The sequence below is a fragment of the Nicotiana attenuata genome, chromosome 12 (assembly GCF_001879085.1).
Source record: "Nicotiana attenuata strain UT chromosome 12, NIATTr2, whole genome shotgun sequence".
In the NCBI taxonomy this organism is placed as follows: Eukaryota; Viridiplantae; Streptophyta; class Magnoliopsida; order Solanales; family Solanaceae; genus Nicotiana; species Nicotiana attenuata.
Window position 1 is genome coordinate 35,690,089 of NC_032000.1, and position 15,637 is coordinate 35,705,725.

The following is a 15,637-nucleotide window of genomic DNA, read 5'->3' on the forward strand; positions in this document are numbered from 1 at the left end:
ATAAGGGCTTGAAAACGAGATATTAATCAAACCGAATTACTGTCGATCGGGGGCTCGAGGCTGCTTATTCGGGGCCTCGAGGTCGAGTTGGATGCTCGGCTGGGAGCTATCAAGGGTAGTCGACGGGCGACCAACAGTCATAATGATATCAATGACGGCTCTTTATGGCCAATAATAAGCAATAAATGAAGAGCAATAAATAGAATACAATGAATGTAAGCAATAAATGAAGCAATGAACTCAGGAGAATGTGTTAGAGAGCAGAGAGAATGTTCTTATGTACTTAGTATGGAGCAACATGTCCTCTTCAAATGACAAGGGTTCCCCTTTATATATGAGGGAGAACATAGTACAAAAATATTAATTACAAAGATATGGGGCAGGTATAGCCACCTACTGCCCATGTACATTTTCAGACTAGTTCACTAGGCTTTGTCAGCTCTAGTCACGTGCCTTGGAGACTCCACCTTGAATCACCGAGACCGGTGATTCAAATTGTCCCGGGGCCGGTCATTACTCATTGTCACACCTCCTTTTTTACATCCCCGCCCGAGGGTATATAGGAGTTTTTCCAATTAAAGTGACATTAATTGAGATGGAATTAATTAATTTATCAGAGTCGCCACTTTGAATAATTAATGGTGTCCCAAGTCACCGATTTATTTTAAATCCCAAATCGAGGAAATTTTGACTTTATTTTAAAAGTCTGCGAACCAGAAATTCTAAGTAAGAAATTTTGTTAACCCGGGAGAAGGTGTAAGGCATTCTCGGGTTTTGTGGTTCTAGCACGGTCGCTTAGTGATTTATACTTGGCTTAAATTGTTTAACTACTCATTTTTAGGACCTATGTGCATTTATCTTTTACCGCTTTTAATCACTTGAATTATTCGTAATTAAAGACTTGAGTTACGCATATGTATACTCTTTTCCTTTGGCGTGTCAAAAATCATGTCACGCGAACATGTCCACAATCAATAACGCTTTGTTTATTTTATTAAGAAAGGTTTGGTTGAAGTTGCACGAACCCATCCCTCGAGTTACTTTTAGAATTAAATACGCAATTATGTTACGCGAACGTATACATAATCACAATACTAGTCTAAATCGAGCCTAGAGCAAACTACGATTATTTAGTATCTAAGTTGTGATACTAAGATGAGGGCCATATATGATTTAATTATGATGGCACACTTCAAACCTTTTCTTCAAGTGCTAGCTCTTGATCTACTTTTATGAGGGCTATGAATTATAGGTTTTGTTTGGTATGGCACACCTCAACTTATTATCCTTTATTTTGAAGGAAAATTACACTTAATTAGAAGAGCTAAATTTAAATGAATTCTATTGGAAAGAGATTTAGGCACAGGCATTCGTTACTGGGTTTAATCGGAAAGGTTCAACTTTGCAAGAAGTTGCATCTGGGCTAGGACTTCGGCACAAGAAAAACGAAAGAGCCCCACCAGGCTCTTGCTGGTCCGAAATCTGGTTTGAACAAAGCTGGCCCATATTGGACCTGAAATAGGCGGGCCCAGTCGCTATCTTTCCTAGCTGGGCCTATCCACCTCTACCTTTAGCCATTACTCACATATTTACAATAATAAAAAATCAACTTGCTTTTAAATAAAGCCAGGATATACAATATAACTCTAATTCAACAATTGATTACACATTCAAGTAGGGATAGAATTTAAAGACTAAACATGATTCTATTATTGAAAATTAATCAATTTGAACATAAAATGACTCATGACAAAAGGGCTTCTGGACTGACTTAAAGTCTGGGCCTATAGGCTAGGCCCAAACCATCTGAGGCCAGTCTTTTACTTGGGCTATTGATTCAGCCCCTTTTCGGTCTACTAAACAGCCTTTGATTCAGCTGAATAGTGTGAGCACGTGATTTTTGCCATGCTTAAATTACTCCTATAAATTCATTAGAATTAGGATGTTTCTTTTATTACTTGAATTTTAGGGAATTAATTGCATGATTTTCTGGTAAGTGTTGCATTTTATCTGTGCATTTTAATTCATATGAAAAATACAAAAAAATACATTTGCATTTAGGACTTAATTTCATATTTTAGTATTAGTTAGGGGTTAATTTTTTTTAGAACAAAATATGAAGAAAATAACAAAAACGGCCCGTTTTGCATCTTTAGTTTAAATATGTCTTAGTTTGCATTTTAGTTAGATATTAATGTATAAGGAATCAGGAAATCTAATTTTTAGCGTTAATTTGCTTTTGTTTAGCATTTTAGTAAAATCATAAAAATATAAATAAAACAAGGAAAAGAAGAAAAAAATGGAAAAGTGGAAAAAAAAAAGAGGAAACACAATTGGGCTCATTTTAACCGGATTTCCCCAGCCCAAGTTCAAATTACCCACCCGTTACAGGCCCAAGCTAACCCCCCACCCGGTCCACTCTCTCAGACGCCCAGACGATGTCGTTTATAGTCAGTCAATCCAAGCCGTCCATTACTGTCAATCCAACGGCTTCTGATGGATCTTAATATTACATAAAAGTGTCCGAAAATTCCCCAAACCCTAAAAACATTCTTCATCCTCCTCGTATCTCCTCTCTGTATTTCGCCGGAGCCGCCGCCACCGGCGAACGCCATCACCACCAATCCGCCCCAAATTAACACCCCTTGTTCCCCTTCTCATCCTCTTTTCAAATCCGTCAATGGCTTCCCTCGAATCTTGGCCTAAGGCCTCGAATATCCGTTTGAAATATCTCCGGCCATGACGCCACTTCCTCCAAATGACACCAAATTAACACCACTAGACCGCCTGACCCTCCTCTACCCAACCCCCCTAACCCCGTCCCTCAAATCTCGCCGGAACTGCTCGGATCTTGAGTGGAGGATTTTCCGGCCAAAACCCTAGTTGCACCAAACCTTCCCAAATTGATACCGCGTAGTCCTTGGACCTTCCCCATGAAGAATTCACGGTCAAACACATTCAAATCCTACTGGAATTGTTCGAATCTTTATTTGGAAAAACAGCCGGTAAGTTTCTTTAAGGATTCTTAACAGTCCTTTTATAGTGAATTAGTTGTGTAATTAGTTGGTCTAATTTTGTGTGTTTCCGTTTTTATTTGGTTTAATTTGTATCACAGTAGTTATTTTGTCTAATAGAGTTTGGTTCATCTTATTTCAGAGCTTAGTTGATTGTCGTTTTGATTGATTAGCTTCAAATTAGTAGGTGTCGTTTAAATCATTTTAGTCGATTAATTGTTTCATCTAGATTTAGTCGCCAAAAGTAGTTCTGGCCATCTGATTTCATATTGAGTTTATGATGATCAATTGATTAGTTTCTTGGTTTGTTGATGATAATTGGCAACTCAAAGTTCAGTAGTTGGTTTAGGGTTAGGATTTGAGTTTGAATTTAATTTTAGTTGATTAATACTCATTGCAGTGATTGCTTAACTATGGTTCAGGCAGGGTTGGGGTAGGTTAGTGATTCTAGGAATAAGCTAAGGGCAATTGGGGTAATTTAAGGGTTTGGAATCTGTTAGAAACTGAAATAAAAGCCCTAGAACATGCTAGAATATGCACTTAGTTATAATTTCAGGGAAATTGATAGGCTAACTTGGGTAACAAGTTAATAACTAAGGGGGCTAAACTGCAAATAAAAGAGGGACTAAAAATAAACTAGAAAATTAAGGGCTGCTCTCCCTTATGCCTATAAAAGACAGTTTTCTTTGCCTTAAGCCGAAGTTTTGGGAGGATCTGAAAAATTTCCCTCAAAAATTGCTCAACAAGTTTCAAGTCTAATTTTGAATTTCAAATTCCAAACCTTCAAAAAACCAAAAAAAAAAGTAGAAACGACAGAAAACTTCAAAATATGTACTTTTCCATTGAGCATGAGAGTGTATAGAGTTCTGGGTTCAAGCTTCAAGTCATTTTTTGAGTCTTCTTCAAGCTATTTTGGTGTTTCTAGTTGTTGAAAATTTCAGAAGTGCTTCCTGGGTTTAATTTTAATCAATTTGGGATTTATCTGAGTCTATTTGGTTGAACATTGGTGCTGTGTTTTCACGTTTCGATTCTGGATTGATTCTGATATTGGTTGCTGAGTTGTGAGCTTAGATCCGAGCTGCTGTTTTGTCACTTGCTGCTGCTGATTCCTATTTTTCTTCTCCTTGTGACTTAATTTCAGGTACACTGCTGTAGATCTCGAAATTTGGATTGAAATAGATGCCGCTTGTCTGCTTCTTTGCATTTTTAGCTGATTCACAATTCTATTGCATCCTCATGATCTAGTTTCATTTAAAAAACTGAGATGTGTGATTGTGTATTGATATTAGTTTGTAGCTGTTATACTGAAGTTGATTAGGACTGTTCCTAGAGTCAGGACTATTTGGGATTGTAAATAAGGACTGGACTGTGGACTATTAAAATAATTTGACTACTTCTTCTGATTGTAGGAGTTTATATTTAGTAGTGTTGGTTTGAATTAGTCTAAAATTCCGAGTTCGAGCTGCCATGTATGAATTCGAAATCAGAGATTTAAAAGTAGAGGTTTGGTTCGAAATCAGGAACTAGTCATGATCTCACTCGTGATTTAAATAGCAGAAATCGTTGTTGAGTATGTGTGATTTGCTAAAGTTAACTATAGGCAATCCATTTTCATTTAGCATCACTGACTATCGAGCTTCAACTTTCGTTATGTGGTCACATTAATGTTCAGTTAAATTCATGAATCAACACCCTAATATGAATGAGCAAACAGTAGGGATTTGGAAGATTAAATTAGTATGCAGCATGTTTGGAATTATGCGCTAGATTATCTAAGTTGTGCTGGAGATGCTAGTGTACTTATGTGTTAAATTCAGTACTACGATAGCCTAAAGTGACATCACCTTCAAATGCAAACTCAGAATTATGAGTTGATGCAAGTATAGAGTTAATTCACAAATTGATTGTCTCCTGCACTGATTGGTTAAACTGGACTGTTATAATTTCCGAGGTCCAAATAATTCCCGCCCGGACTTAACGAGAGATACGTGCTGCTGGGCCAGGCGTAAGCCCACAGCGCAGTAAGCCATAGCCAAAAGACAATGAGACCATACTTGGGCCTTTTGGGTTAGGTAGCGGGTCCAAACTAAAAGGGTTGCCCTTTTGTTTGAATCCGGACTTGAACTCGAGGCCCGAAATTCATAATATTAATCAATTAGGACTTTTTCTTTATTACTAGAGACAAAAAAAAAATATAGAAAATCATAGCCACTTTAGGATTGGCCTTTAAATAAAAGTGGGACGTCCCTCGCCAAATAAAAATGCCTAAATTGCGGGGCCCTCATTAAATGCTTTATTAAAAATATTTTAAATTCGGGACATGCCAGTTAGCGAATTTTCATGGCTTCTCGCAAATTTAATAAGACGATAGCCATTTTAGGCGCGCTTTTAATAATTTTACCTTCTTAAATACGGGTGCACATTTATGTGACCCAAATCCAAATCCCAAAACGTTGAATAAGAGGTGTCGAGGATCCGGGTGCATTTCATGTGACGTGATCCAAAAACACGCTCCTAAACGGCGTTCACTTTCATAAAAACCTAATTAAAAGCGGTTAAACAAATTTTTAAAATCGCACCATAGGATGACATGTATTAAAATCAGACTTTAGCCAAATATAGCAGTTGAGCAACCGTGCTAGAACCACGGAACTCGGGAGTGCCTAACCCCTTCTCCTGGGTTAACAGAATTCCTTACTCGGATTTCTGGTTCGCGACTATTAAATAGAGTCAAACCCTTTCCTCGATTCGGGATTCAAACCGGTGACTTGGGACACCATAAATCTCCCAAGTGGCGACTCTGAACTTCTTAATGAACGAATCCCGTTTCGATTGTCCTTTAATTGGAAAAACTCCCTTTTATTATACCCTTCATGGGGTGTAGTAATAAAAAAGGAGGTGTGACAGCTCTGGCGACTCTGCTGGGGAGTAGGACCCAGAACTTTTGTTCAGGGTTCAAGAATTCGAGCTCAGTTAATTTTATATTTGGCTTTATCTGATTTTTTTTACATGTTTTGGATTGATGTGCTAAATGCTTTTCCGCTTTGATATTTGGTGAATTGTATATATAAACTGTTGCGAATCCCTTCCTCTCTCTGAGTCTTCTACATCATGGAGAAGGGTGCACTTTGTGTAGCTTCTCTTCTGTTTAGAGTCTTTCCCATTTAGAACGAGGTTTGGATAAGTTGCTAAGCCGGCGGAGCTTCTGTATCCCCGGTACGCTACCTCCCCCTCGGCCAGAGTTGTCCGCTCGGGTAAGCTAGGTCTAGACCAATAAACCTAGGGTTACACCTAGAAGAACAAAAACTCATGCCGGATCCCTAGTAGGACGCTTGTTTGCATCATGTGCATTTGACTTAGGAGACTCAACACAGGGGTTGGGTCCGTCTAGGACAGGTGACCTGAAATAAGTGGACCATCCTGATGCATCTTACGTGCTACTTGCGCATTTATTTGCTCGGCTTTGCATGTTGACCGGCTTGTCTAAATGAGTGAGTTATAAGCAGTGTCAGGACTAAGTGAGGGTGACCATTTGTTGTGAAAAACCACTATCCAAGTAGCGCCGAAATGCTGCCGGATTTTTGAGAAAATGAAAGAAAAGAAGAAAAGTAGTTTTTGTTTACCAATGGAAAAGAAAAACCAAAAAGAGTTTTATTTTCAAATTAGTTTGTTTATTAGCCACTGAAAAAGAAAATATGAAAAAGAATCTTGCTTTCTGAAATAGTGTATTTGCCAACAAAAACAAAGGAGTCTTATTTTCAAAAATAGTTAGGTTTATTTGCCCGAACTACGCAGGTTTGATTCTCACCGGATGTGAGATACGTAGGCAACCCTCATCGGGTCCAACCTCCCTTTTTGCGAAAATAGGCAAAAAAAAATTGTCAAATTTTACTTTTTGTCATAAATAAGTCGGGTGATGCCATTCTTGTTAAAATAAGCCGAATGCCCCCAAAAGGACGCCGGAAGGCCGTTTTTGCAAGAATAGTTGCGTGAGTCTTTTTTAAATGGTTTGCGGGCACGGCCTTAAAATCTTCCTCCCAGAAGTGCTGAGAGGCCGTATTTGCAAATCCAAGGCCTGTTTTCTAAATAAAGAATTTTTGCACAAATAGCCATTTTTCAAAATAAATCATTAAAATCCCCTAATAAATGTGTAGGATGGATTCAAGTAACGTCGAAACCTTCTCAGTCCTGAGCGAGATCCCTTTGAAACTTCACATGTGGTGGCATGATTTGGGAAAAGGAAGCAGAGATACCGTGGTCAAAAGTTTGGGTGGTCTCGTTGATTTGCTGAACATCAAACCAAGGAAAGATATTATTGAGGCATTGATACCATTCTGGGATCCGACCCGTAACGTATTCCGGATTTCAGATTTTGAACTCACACCTACATTAGAAGAAATCACCGGATATGCCGGTCTCAATGGGAACCTCCGAGGTAGATACCCACTGGCCCCACGACCGGTAACCCTTCATAGGTTCTTGGATTTACTGAACATCAGCCGGGATATTCAAGACCCGCATCTGGCGGAAGGGTGTTGTACATTGCATTTCTTATATCACCGGTATGGTAACCCCAAAGGTTTCGAGGAACTCAACACAGGACTAACACATGCTGGAAATAAAGACAAATGGGAAGCCCGACGGGGATTAGCCTTCAGGTAGCCTTTCTGGGAGTGGTGGTTTGTCCGAGAAAAGATGGTCACATAGACCTTGGCCTGGTAGGGATGCTAGATGTTACCATGAAAAAACCTACTAGCACGGTGGTTCCCCTGATTGTAGTAGAAATGTACCGAGCTTTGACCAAATGTCGGGAAGGGGAGAAATTTTTTCAAGGTTGCAATTTGCTCTTACAATTGTGGATACAGGAACACCTCTGTCATCGCACAGGCTATATGAACTACGGTTTGACTGGATTGAGTTGTATTGCAGAATTTGAGACCCGGGTGACATGTATTGAATTCCCTGAGGGTACTGAGGCCTGGTCATTATGCTTAAGTTCCTTGACCGCAGATAAAGTTGAATGGGCTTATGGATGGCTCCCTGCTACTGAAGCTGTATACACCTCAGCGGAGGTCCCTTATATTCTTTTGATGGGTATTCGAAGCATACAGCCTTATGCTCCTTACCGAGTTCTGCGGCAGTTTGGAAGATTCCAGACAGTGCACAACGATGAAGATCTGAGTGAGCAAGTCATCGAGTTAGGCCCGAAAGCTGCATTCCCTAAAGGCAGAATTCGAAAGATTTGGAATGAGTACAGATACCTTGAACCCAAGACTATAGTACAGGATCGAGCCAACGGTGAGGTAGATCCCAAATACTTGGTCTGGTTTGGTAAGAGATTCCAGATTCCCGAGAGACCCGCCAAAAGGCCACATGTGCAACAATTCACTAACGAGTCTCAGGTGCAGTGGGATTGTTTAGCTAAGGAAAAGGAGTATAAGGCCCGAATAGGAGCACTGGAAAAACAGGTTCAGGAACTCCGGTTTGAAAACACTTTGCAAGCCGCAGCCGACGAAGGTGATAAGAAGAAATTGGCCTAGGAGAATGAAGCTCTTAAAGCCCAAATTCAGCAAATGAAAATAGATGCCAGGAATCGGGAAAGAAGTCTATCCGACGAGAGATTGATAAAAGGTTTGAAGAAACAAGTTCTGGACTGTCAGGAGGAATTGGACAAATCCGAGGGAAGCGTGGCAAAGCTTCAGGCACAATGGGCAAAGAAGACCGAGGAAAGGGCCCAGTTTGTACAACAAATGAAGAAGAACTATGAGGGAACCATTGCTAACATGAAAAGAAAAATGAATACTCTTGAAGAAAAGGCCGCTCGGCAGAACAAAGAATTTCGGGCCGAGAGAGAACAGTGTTATGGGTTAATCGCTGAGATGGACAAGGAAATAAAGTTGTTACAAGACCTTCACCTCCAGGATTCTCAGGTACTAGAGGCTCGTACTCAGCAGATAAGTCGGCTACTCCAAGAAAAAGGCTAAATCAGGGAAAGAATCAGAAACATTGCCAATTACATTGTCATGAAGTGCCAAGCTGGTGAACGGGTGGGTCGTACCACGTTCTTTGCTTCCGTGATGATATTCGTTCGCCAGGTCATGAATGATCTGGATCAGTTGCAAAAGGGTCTCGCACGCAGGCCTGCGGCGATGCCGAGTGATGCCCCGCGGGCCCCAGGGTTTGAAGCTTTGATGTATTCCTAGTTAATCGAGTCTATATTTTTGTTTTTGAGTCTATTTTTGTAACTCCCCTTTTTGAGAAAAAGAAAAACAAATAGTCCGGTCGCTTTTGTAATCGCAGTTGTTATTAATAAAAAATTGAGAAAAATTCCCCAAAAATTATTTCCTTATTTTCGCATTTATTTGCAAGAACTACGCTTGGTCTGATTCACGCGGGGTCGTGATACGTAGGCAATCTCCATAGAATTCGACCGTAACCAAAAGAAAAAGAAAAAAAGAAGGAGAAGAAGAAGAAGAGAGAAAATGAAAAGAGAAACAAGAAAGGAAAGGAAAACAAAAGAGGAAAGAAAACAAAGATAAAAAGAGGGCAAGAGAAAAAGGAAAGATAAGAGTGGAAAAATAATTTTGAGGGAAAAAGCGGTTAGGAACAAGGAAAACCAAGAGAAAAAGGAAAAAGAAAGGAGAAGAGAAAGTTTGCAATTGGCAAGTAAAGGAAGTGGAAAGCCGGGATGACGCATGTGACTGAGCAAAGGCATAATAGAAATGGTTAATTGCTTAGGTGCATTCACCCCTCAATGTGCGGTTATCTATCTGTTAATGCCCTAACCGCTAACAAAGTTGTTGTTGATGAGTCCAGGCAAGTGGTTAAGTTGACTGGCATTCTGGCAACCCATCCCTACAACACCTGCTCTAAGGATAAATCAAACATGGTCAATCAGGAGTTCGAAGCAAGCATTGTCGACCCATCTAGGGAGGAGGAAGTAGTGGACGTTAATGCAATGAAGGAGGAGATGTATAAACTGAAGCAACAAATGGTCGAGATGTACCAGGCCTGGTCAAAGGGACATCCACCGCCAGCCTATCCTGCTAACCCCACCTACCTCCCACCACTAGCTCAGCCTCAAGATCCTCCAGAACTCATCTCCTGCTTTCCCTACTTACCAGCAGTACTATGGAACCACTTTTCAAACACCACCACCTCCACCACCCAAACAAATTCCATGCCCCCTACCACCAACTACTCCTGTGTTTGTGGCCCCTCCACCGGTCGCACTACACAGGTCTTCCAGCGAACCTTTGTTCCAAACTCATGATAACCAGTACTACCCACCCGAAGCCACTTTCAAACCGCCAGAGCCATGCCCTTACACTCCCTGCCTTGATCTCTCAGCAGAAGAAGAAAAGCCTCCCAAAAACCCTGAGCAAGATGAAATGATCCGGAAGGTCAAGAGCCTAGAATAGTCATTCCGAAATATCCAGGGGCTCGGAGGATAAGTAAGTGTAGCTTACAAGGACCTGTGCCTGTTTCCTGACGTCCAGTTGCCAGCAGGATCCAAGTTACCCAAGTTTGACTTATATGATGGCCATGGCGATCCGATGGCTCACTTAAGGGGATTCTGCAGCAAGATGAGAGGAGCTGGAGGGAAGGATGAGTTATTGATAGCTTACTTTAGTCAAAGTCTAAGTGGAGCAGAGTTGGAGTGGTACACACGACAGGACCATGCCCGATGGTACACCTGGGACGACTTGGCTCAAGCATTTGCATGTCATTTTTAGTACAATCTCGAAATTGTCCCAGATCGTCTGTCACTAACTAAAATTGAGAAGAAGCCCGGAGAAAGCTTTAGAGAGTATGGTTTTCGGTGGAGAGAGCAGGCAGCAAGAGTCGATCCTCCAATGAAAGAGAATGAGATGGTTGATTATTTCCTTCAGGCTTTGGAGCCAACCTATTATGGTCATCTGGTGTCAGCAGTGGGAAAAACTTTCAATGAGGTCGTGAAAATGGGAAGTATGGTGGAAAAGGGTCTCAAGTCTAACAAGATTATGAGCTATTCAGCAATCAAAGCAACTACTCAGGCTATTTAGAGCAGCACCGGAGGCGTATTGGGATAGAAGAAGAAAGAAGAGGTTGCAGTAGTGGAATCAAGAGCTTGGTCCAGAGTTCCGTTGCCATATTATCAACCTTGCCCTCACCCCCAAACCTACTCACATACCCCATATGGCCCACCGCAGCATTATTACCCACCTCCCGCTCCCCATTTCTCTGTCCACCATGCCCAGACATACCCCCAACCTCCTACCCATGCACAATGGCGCCCACCCACCCCACAAAATACTTACTCAGATCAAAGCACCTACCCACCCCCAAGAACCAACAGAAATCCTGCTGGAACCGGGTTTCGACCCAATCCCGCATTTAAGAATGATAGGTTGCAAAAGAAGAAAACTTTCACTCCCTTGGGTGAATCTTACACCAGCTTGTACCACAGATTGAGACAGTTGGGCATGCTGAACCCGATTGAACCCAAATTGCCAAATCCTCCCCCAAGGAATCTGGATCACTCTGTAAGTTGTGAGTATTGCTCAGGTGCGCCGGGACATGACACAGAAAAATGTATCCTACCTCATTGGGCTGAGGCAAAAGGAAAGTTCGCCCCAAACTGGCAGGGGCCATTTGTTGTAACCAGAGTGTTGTCCAATGGCGCTTTATATTTGACAGATGTGGAAGAAAAATGTGTATAAATGGCTATCAACTCTGACGCAGTCAAGCGATACTATGTATGATTTCTTGGTTTAATTGTACTTTATTGTATTTGGCATACTATTGAGATTGAAATGAAGAAGGCATTTTGTTCTGCTATCCAAACACTTTATCCTTTGTTACCCCTTTTGAGCCCTATTTACTTTCTTTCGTACCCCTCTTTCGGAATCAATAACATCTCGGAAGCTCGAACAAGGCAAAACAGTGAAGAAATAAGAAACCACAGTCCAACAAAAAAAAAAAGAAAAAAACAAAAGAGAGAAAAAGAAAAAAAAAACAAGNTTAATCCATCCCGAACAAGAATATTTCTATATTGGCGACTGATACGCACCCTGTATTGAATATATCTGGGCTTATTGCCGTGTTTGGGGCCTTGTGCCGATCTGTAGCATCCTTAGAGGATGAATGTCATTGTGATAGCATGCTTTGTATAATCATTGATCTCAGTCCTGTGTTTAATCACTGTTATGAAATGCTAAGTCACTTTTCCTGAAGTTAAATATCTAAAGTATATTCTCCTTAATAAATTGGAAATTGGGAAATTAATTGAATCTGTTACGTGACTCATATGCATATTGTGGACTGAGTATGGATCGGGCTGCACGCCGCAGCGAATGATATGATTATATTGCGCTTGGGCTGAAGGAGCCCCTCCGGAGTCTGTACACACCCCCAGTGAGCGCCGTCGACGTTAAATGGATCGGGCTACGCGCCGTAGCGGTCATGTGCATTGCATTGCATCTTTACATTATACTTGCCTGATATATTTGGAGTTGTTTTGCTGTTAGTTCGTAGTGAGTAGTTGATTGTTAGTTTTAGCTTTGCTTTGTGGTATTTCGTGGATTTCTTATCTTCATACATTTTATATGCTTATTACTCACTGAGTTGGTAGTACTCACCCCCTACTCCCTGCACCTTGTGTGCAGATTCAGGTACTTCGGGAGCTGAGTTGAGCTAGCCGCTGGTTTCCAGAGTTGCAGGAGTGGTCGAGGTAGCTGCTGTGACGTCCGCAGGACCCGACTCCTCCCTTATTCCCTTATTATTTCCGTACTTTAGAACATACTTATTTTGAGGATTCTTGACTCTGTATTGGTTAGAGGCTCTAGACTCATGACCCCAGGTCTTTGGGAGTTAAAGTTATGTCAGTATTTCGCATTGTTTTAATTGAGTATTTCAACTATGAGTATTAATATTTGATTTTAAGTATCTGATTAATTGGTTTTGAGCTTTGTGCTCGGGTTGAGAGAGTAAATGGTCGGGCTTGCCTAGCATTAGTGTTGGGCGCCATCACGACCGGGTTTGGGGTCGTGACATGTAGTAAGAAAAAGGAGGTGTGACAGCTCTGGCGACTCTGCTGGGGAAAAGAACCCAGAATTTCGGTTCAGGGTTCAAGAATTCGAGCTCAGTTAAATTGTTATATTTGGCTTTATCTGATTTTCTACATGTTCCATGCTATGTGCTAAATGTTTTACCGCTTTGATATTTGTTGAATTGTATATAAACTGTCGCGAATCCCTTCCTCTCTCTTAGTCTTCTACATCATGGAGAAGGGTGAACTTCGTGTAGCTTCTCTTCTGTTTAGAGTCTTTTCCCATTTAGAACGAGGTTTGGATAAGTTGCAAAGCCGGTGGAGCTTCTGTATCCCCAGTACGCTGCCTCCCCCTCGGCCTGAGCTGTCCGCTCGGGTAAGCCAGGTCTAGACCAATAAACCTAGGGTTTAAAACCTAGAAGAACAAAACCTCATGCCGGATCCCTAGTAGGACGCTTGTTTGCATCATGTGCATTTGACTTAGGGGACTCAACACAGGGGTTGGGTCCGTCTAGGACAGTGACCTGAAATAATGGACCATCCTGATGCATCTTACGTGCTACTTGCGCATTTATTTGCTCGGCTTTGCATATTGGCCGGCTTGTCTAAATGAGTGAATTATGAAAATAAGCAGTGTTGGGACTAAGTGAGGGTAACCGCTAGTTTTGAAAAACCAGTGTCCAAGTAGTGCCGAAATGCTGCCGGATTTTTGAAAAAAGGAAAGAAAAATAAGAAAAGTAGTTTGTTTTTTTAGTTTGTTTTGTTTACCAATGGAAAAGAAAAACAAAAAAAAAAGTTTCATTTTCAAATTAGTTTGTTTATTAGCCACTGAAAAAGAAAATATAAAAAATGAATTTTGCTTTGAGAAATAGTGTATTTGCCAACAAAAACAAAAGAGTCCTATTTTTTTTGCCCGAACTACGCTGGTTTGATTCTCACCGGATGTGAGATACGTAGGCAACCCTCATCGGGTCCAACCTCCCTTTTGCAAAAATAGCCAAAAATGTCACAACTTTAATTTTTGTCGTAAATAAGTCGGGTAATGCCATTCTTGTCTAAAATAAGCCGAATGTCCCTAAAAGGACGCCGGAAGGCCGTTTTTGCAAGAACAGCCACCCTGAGTCATTTTTAAATGGTTTGCGGGCACAGCCTTAAAATCTTCCTCCTAGAAGTGTTGAAAGGCCGTATTTGCAAATCCAAGGCCTGTTTTCTAAATAAAGACTTTTGCACAAATAGCCATTTTTCAAAATAAGTCATTAAAATCCCCTAATAAATGTGCAGGATGGATTCAAGTAACATCGAAACCTTCTCAGTCCTGAGCGAGATCCCTTTGAAACTTCACATGTGGTGGCATGATTTGGGAAAAGGAAGCAGAGATACCGTGGTCAAAAGTTTGGGTGGTCTCGTTGATTTGCTGAACATCAAACCAAGGAGAGATATTATTGAGGCACTAATACCATTTTGGGAGCCGACCCGTAATGTATTCCGGTTTTCAGATTTCGAACTCACACCTACATTAGAAGAGATTGCGGGATACGCAGGTCTCAACGGGAACCTCTGAGGTAGATACCCATTGGCTCCACGACCGGTAACCCTTCATAGGTTCTTGGATTTGTTGAACATCAGCCGGGATATTCAAGACCCGCACCTGGCGGAAGGGTGTTGTACATTGCATTTCTTATATCACCGGTATGGTAACCCTAAAGGTTTCGAGGAACCCAACACATGATTGACACATGCTGGAAATAAAGACAAATGGGAAGCCCGACAGGGATTAGCCTTCATGGTATCCTTTTTGGGAGTGGTAATTTGTCCAAGAAAAGATGGTCACATAGACCTTGGCCTGGTAGGGATGCTAGATGTTGCCATGAAAAAACCTACTAGCATAGTGGTTCCCCTGATTGTAGCAGAAATGTACCGAGCTCTAACCAAATGTCGGAAAGGGGAGAAATTCTTTCAAGGTTGCAATTTGCTCTTACAATTGTGGATACAGGAACACCTTTGTCACCGCACAGGCTATATGAACTACGGTTTAACCGGATTGAGTTGTATTGCAGAATTCGGGACCCGGATGACAGGTATTGAGTTCCCTGAGGGTACGGAGGCCTGGTCGTCATGTTTAAGATCCCTGACCGCAGATAAAGTTGAATGGGCTTATGGATGGCTTCCTGCTACTGAAGCTGTATACATATCAGCAGAGGTCTCTTATATTTTTTTGATGGGTATTCGAAGCATACAGCCTTATGCTCCTTACCGAGTTTCGCGACAATTTGGAAGATTCCAGACAGTGCACAACGATGAAGACCTGAGTGGGCAAGTCATCGAGTTAGGCCCGAAGGCTGCATTCCCTGAAGGCAAAATCCGAAAGATATGGAATGAGTGCAGGTACCTTGAGCCTAAGACTATAGTGCAGGACCGAGCCAGAGGTGAGTTAGATCCCAAATACTTGGTCTGGTTTGGTAAAAGATTTCAAATTCCTGAGAGACCCGCCAAAAGGCCACATGTACAACAATTCACTAACGAGGCCCAGGTGCAATGGGATTGGTTAGCCAAAGAAAAGGAGTACAGGGCCCGAATAGGAGCATTGGAAAAA